Below are 5,993 nucleotides of genomic sequence, written 5' to 3' on the forward strand. Positions count from 1 at the left end.
ACCACAACATGTCCCTAGTGAGCCTCTAGTTGACTAGCTCGTTGATCAATAGATGGTTATGGTTTCCTGACCATGGACATTGGATGTCGTTGATAATGGGATCACATCATTAGGAGAATGGTGTGATGTACAAGACCCAATCCTAAGCATAGCACAAGATCGTGTAGTTCGTTTGCTAGAGCTTTTCTAATGTCAAGTATCTTTCCTTAGACCATGAGATTTTGTAACTCCCAGATGCCGTAGGAATGCTTTGGGTGTATCAAACATCACAATGTAACTGGGTGACTATAAAGGTGCACTACAGGTATCTCCGAAAGTGTCTGTTGGGTTGGCACGAATCGAGACTGGGATTTGTCACTCTGTGTGACGAAGAGGTGTCTTTGGGCCCACTCGGTAATGCATCATCATAATGAGCTCAATGTGACTAAGGAGTTAGTCACGGGATCATGCGTTACGGAACGAGTAAAGAGACTTGCCGGTAGCGAGATTGAACGAGGTATGGGGATACCGACGATCGAATCTCGGGCAAGTAACATACCGATGGACAAACGGAATTGTATTCGGGATTGATTGAATCCCCGACATCGTGGTTCATTCGATGAGGTCATCGTGGAACATGTGGGAGCCAATATGGGTATCTAGATCCCGCTATTGGTTATTGGCCGGAGAGGTGTCTCGGTCATGTCTGCATGGTTCCCGAACCCGTAGGGTCTACACACTTAAGGTTCGGTGACACTAGAGTTGTTATGGGAAATTGTATGTTGTTACCTAAGGTTGTTCGGAGTCTCGGATGAGATCCCGGACGTCACTAGGAGTTCCAGAATGGTCCGGAGGTGAAGATTTATATATGGGAAGTCCAGTTTCAGTTGCCAGAATAGTTTCGAGCATTATCGGTATTGTACCGGGACCACCGGGTAGGGCCACCTGCTCCGGAGGGCTTAGCGGGCTGAACATGGGTGGGAACCAGCCCCCTAGTGGGATGGTGCGCCTCGCCAAGGGCCCAAGGCGCCTAGGGTTGGACACCCTAGGGGGTGGGGGCGCCTCCCACCTGCTTGGGGGGGGGGCAGGTCTCCCCCTCCTGGCCGCCGCCCCCTCTAGATGCATCTAAGGGGCCCGGCCCCCTCTCCCCTTCACCCTATAAATAGTGGGGGGGGGGGGGCTGGGGTGGGGTGGGAGGGCAGCCGCACCCTTCCCCTGGCGCAACCCTTCCCCCTCCAACTCCCCCTCCTCCTTTGTAGTGCTTGGCGAAGCCCTGCCGGAGAACCGCAAGCTCCACCACCATGCCGTCGTGCTGCCGGAGCTCTCCATCAACTTCTCCTCTCCCCTTGCTGGATCAAGAAGGAGGAGACGTCCCTGGGCTGTATGTGTGTTGAACGCGAAGGCGCCGTCCGTTCGACGCTTGGATCAGATCTTCCGCGATTTGAATCACAGCGAGTATGACTCCATCAACCGCGCTCTTGTAACGCTTCCGCTTAGCGATTTTCAAGGGTATGAAGATACACTCCCTCTCTCTCATTGCTAGCATCTCCTAGATTGATCTTGGTGACACGTAGGATTTTTTTTGAATTATTACTACGTTCTTCAACATAATAAGGTTGCTACAATTTTGGGGCGAGTCAGCATGTTCGTTCCATTACTAACGAGTCGCCAAGTTACTCAAAATGTTGAGCTGGCCGGATAGGGGCCAACTATGTTTGTTTATCATAGTTATGAATATCAAGTTATGCAAGCTAGAACAGGTAATGATGAGCCGGCTAACTGTGAGCCGACTCATCCTACTTGGAGACCTGATGGTTTTCTGCTAAGTGTTGGCAAGAACAAGTTTCTAACCAAGCAACTGCAATTATAGATCTAGAAAATAGCTCGAAAAAGAAATATTGCTAGACCTAAAACATGAAGAGAAGGTGCAGATTAATCCGTTTGTAAGGCTTGAGGGCAGCGCGAGGTTTCCAGATGCAAAAATGGTGCCCCGGTCGCGACTGGAGTTTTTCTATGGATCATTCAGGTGAATCTAGATCTAACACTAAAAGAAGGTGGCGGATATTGATGAACACCGACGAAAACTGACAAACTACGTAATGGGATGAAGTGATGCATTTCTAATGAGAAGGATTTGGGCATACCTGGATGTAGCGTAGACTGGCCGAAGCGTTCTTGAGGGCTCCATCGACGACTTGGACGGCGTCGAGGTCGCGGTCAAGGTGGTCGTGGAACTATGCAGTGCTGCTCCGGTCACAAGAGGGATCTAGAGAGAGGAAGAAGAAGAGCGAGGGGTTAATGTGGTAAAAGTGAAAAATGAACCCCCTCGGGTATATTTATAAAGCAGTAAGAAGACAGAAAGGCAGGTGTGAAAACAGAGGTGGCGCAATAACTTTTTGAGTAAGGGTTGCCTCGATTTTCGGGCCTGACAGATATGCTCAAAACATCAGTTGTGATGTCACACCTAAACTCCAGGAATTCAGGAAGATGACGTCATGTTAAAGGGAAGTAAAAATGTCAAAGTACGAAGAAGTCACGAGCCGACAAAATTGTATGACCGGTGTAACACCCCGGATGTAACTTGCCATATTTGTAACTCCGACTCTTGCCATTTTCGGCTATGTGTTATGATATTCCCTCCGTGGTTGGGTTTCGTCTTCGTTTTTGCATTTTGTTCATGTCATGCATTTCATATCATGTCATCATGTGCATCGCATTTGCATACGTGTTCGTCTCATGCATCCGAGCATTTTCCCCCTTGTCCGTTTTGCAATCCGGCACTCCCACCTCCTCCGGCGCACCCCTCTTGTTTCTTTTCGTGAGCGGGTGTTAAACGTTCTCGGAATGGACCGAGGTTTGCCAAGTGGCCTTGGTATACCACCGGTAGACCACCTGTCAAGTTTCGTTCCATTTGGAGGTCGTTTGACGCTCCAACGGTTAACCAGATAACCGCAAAGTCCTTTTGTGTGTTGCAGCAAAACCCCCCTTCAAACAGCCCAAAACCCCTCTAAGTCACCTCCATGCTCTAGGTCGTTCGATCACGATCGTGTGGGCGAAAACCGTGCCTCATTTGGACTCATCTAGCTCCCTCTAGCTATATAAACACCTCCCCCCTCCAAAATTCCGGATCCCCGAAACCCTAACCCGCTCCTCCGCGCCGCCGGACGTGTCCGCCCGGGGCCGGACACATCGGCGCCGCCGCCCCCAGCCACTCAGAGGGCGACACGTGGCGCCCCGTACGCCGCGCCGCCGCGGCCCGGGAAGCCCGCAACCGCCCCCCGCGGCCCGAGCCGGCTCCGCCCGCGCCCCGCCTCCTTCCTCCCTCCAGCCGCGCCGTCCTCCCGCGCCCTCGCCGGCGTCGTCGTCTCCGGCGAGCCCGCGCCGCCGCATCTCCCGCGCACGCCGGCACCCGCGCGCCACGCGCCGGCGTGCCCCGGCGCCGTCCTCGCCGCCTCCTCCCGCCGCCATCCCCGCCGACCCCGGCGTCCCCCGGCGCTCCTCCGGCCAGCTCTGCCCCGAGCTCCGGCGAGCAGCTCGGCGAGCTCCAGCCCCGATCCAGATCCGTTCGACCACAGGGTTGACTTTCTCTCCTCCCCCGATTTCTCGAAGTCCCAGATTCTTACATGACATGCTCTTGTTCATCGCATCATAACTTTCTGCATATAGATCCGTTTCGTGCGTGTAATATATTGAAATTTCGTCTCGTGATGATCTTCATTTTGTTCCATTGCACCATGTTCATTTGAGTCCATCTTGATGCCCGAATCTTTGGTGCAAGAGTGCTAGTTGCTGTTATCTGCTGTTACTTATCAGAACTTGAGGATTTGTTATTTTTGTTGCATTTGATCTGTGCATCTTATGGGCATGAGCTCTACATGTGTTTTGATGTATGCCATGCCATCTTTACAGAGGTGTATGCCATGTATTTTTGTGTTCTCTGTGGTGACTAGCACAAGCATGCAAACTAGGCTTCGTGATGTTTCTATTTTCAGGGACTTAGTAATTTTACCAAGTCTGTGACTGCTGTTATTTTGTTGCTATGTATCCATGTGGCTACAGAGAGATCCATGCTCCTTTTGGAGATGCTCAGTAAGGATGTTTTGTAGATATTGTTGTAGATGATCCATTCATGCCCTTGTTTGCAATTGTGGAGTGCCATAGCATGACCCAATCTTGCTCTACTTTTGCTATAAAATATTTCTGGCAGATTGTTAACATGATATTCAATTTTGCCAAGCTTGTTGTAGTTGTTTCATACATGCTATGTACTTGCTCTTGCCATGGATAGCTTCATAAACATGCCATCTTGCTGTAGGTATGCTTTTTTTGTCATGAATTGCTTTGTGGGGAGTGCGTCAAGCTCACAAAGATGCCCTCATAATGTCTGGTTCTGTCATTCTCTGTTTTCTGCCAAGTCTGAAACCTGTTAACGAAACTTGCTATGTTTACATGGTTGCCATCATATCTTCTGGTCCTTTTTGGCTTATGGTAAGTAAGGGACTTTTGTTATATGCAGTTAGTAGATTCATGCCATGCCTTGTTTTGCTATGTTCAGTTCCTATAGCATGTTGATTTCGTGCTCTGAACATTGCTACCTGATGCTGTTTCAGCCATGTCCAGTAATTTCACTAAGTCTGTGAACCTGTTATCTTTTGCACTTTTGCCATGCTTGTTTGAACCTGTTATGTTGTGATCTAGCCGTAGCTCAGTGTTCATCTTTTGTCAAGCATCTCCTTTAGATTACTGCCATATATTTTGTTGCGATGTTGGGGTGCTGTAGCGTTGTTACTTGTTGCATTCTAAGTGCTATCATGCTGTTAATCACAGATTCGTGTCTTTCTTGTTTTGCTTGCCGTTTGCAAACCGTGCATCCGTTTCCGGTGATCTTTATATCGATTTCAACCAAAATCATCTCATCTTTCCAGTGGCATGCTTGGTTTGCCAAGTTACTACCTTGTTCATCATTTTTCTTCCGGAGCACGCATATGCATCGCATACCACATCTCGCATATCATTCATGTATTGCATCATGTTGCTTGTGCATCTCCCGTGATTGATTGTGGTTCCATTGCTTGTGTTCTTGTTTTGGGTAGAGCCGGGAGACGAGTACGTGAACGAGGAACCTGTTGAGTATGCTTACGAGGATCAAGCTTTCGACAACTCTGAGAACCTTGCAGGCAAGATGACCATACCCTCGAAATCACTTCTATCTTTGCTTTGCTAGTTGTTCGCTCTATTGCCATGCTGCGCTACCTATCACTTGCTATATCATGTCTCCCATATTGCCATGTCAGCCTCTAACCATCCTTTCCTAGCAAACCGTTGTTTGGCTAAGTTACCGCTTTTGCTCAGCCCTTCTTATAGCGTTGCTAGTTGCAGGTGAAGTTGAAGTTGGTTCCATGTTGGAACATGGATATTTTGGATTATCACAATATCTCTTATTTAATTAATGCACCTATATATATTTGGTAAAGGGTGGAAGGCTCGGCCTTATGCCTGGTCTTTTGTTCCACTCTTGCCGCCCTAGTTTCCGTCATACCGGTATTATGTTCCTTGAGTTTGCGTTCCTTACGCGGTTGGGTGATTTATGGGACCCCCTTGACAGTTCGCCTTGAATAAAACTCCTCCAGCAAGGCCCAACCTTGGTTTTATCATTTGCCACCTAAGCCTTTTCCCTTGGGTTTTTGCGAGCCCGAGGGTCATCTTATTTTAACCCCCCCGGGCCAGTGCTCCTTCGAGTGTTGGTCCGAACTGAGTAGACTGCGGGCCCCCTCGTGGAAACTCGAGGTCTGGTTTTACTCATAGGATGTCTCATCCGGTGTTGCCCTGAGAACGAGATATGTGCAGCTCCTATTGGGATTTGTCGGCACATCGGGCGGCTTTGCTGGTCTTGTTTTACCATTGTCGAAATGTCTTGTAAACCGAGATTCCGAGACTGATCGGGTCTTCCTGGGAGAAGGTTTATCCTTCATTGACCATGAGAGCTTATAATGGGCTAAGTTGGGACACCCCTG

The sequence above is a fragment of the Triticum aestivum genome, chromosome 3D, assembly GCF_018294505.1.
Source record: "Triticum aestivum cultivar Chinese Spring chromosome 3D, IWGSC CS RefSeq v2.1, whole genome shotgun sequence".
Lineage (NCBI taxonomy): Eukaryota > Viridiplantae > Streptophyta > Magnoliopsida > Poales > Poaceae > Triticum > Triticum aestivum.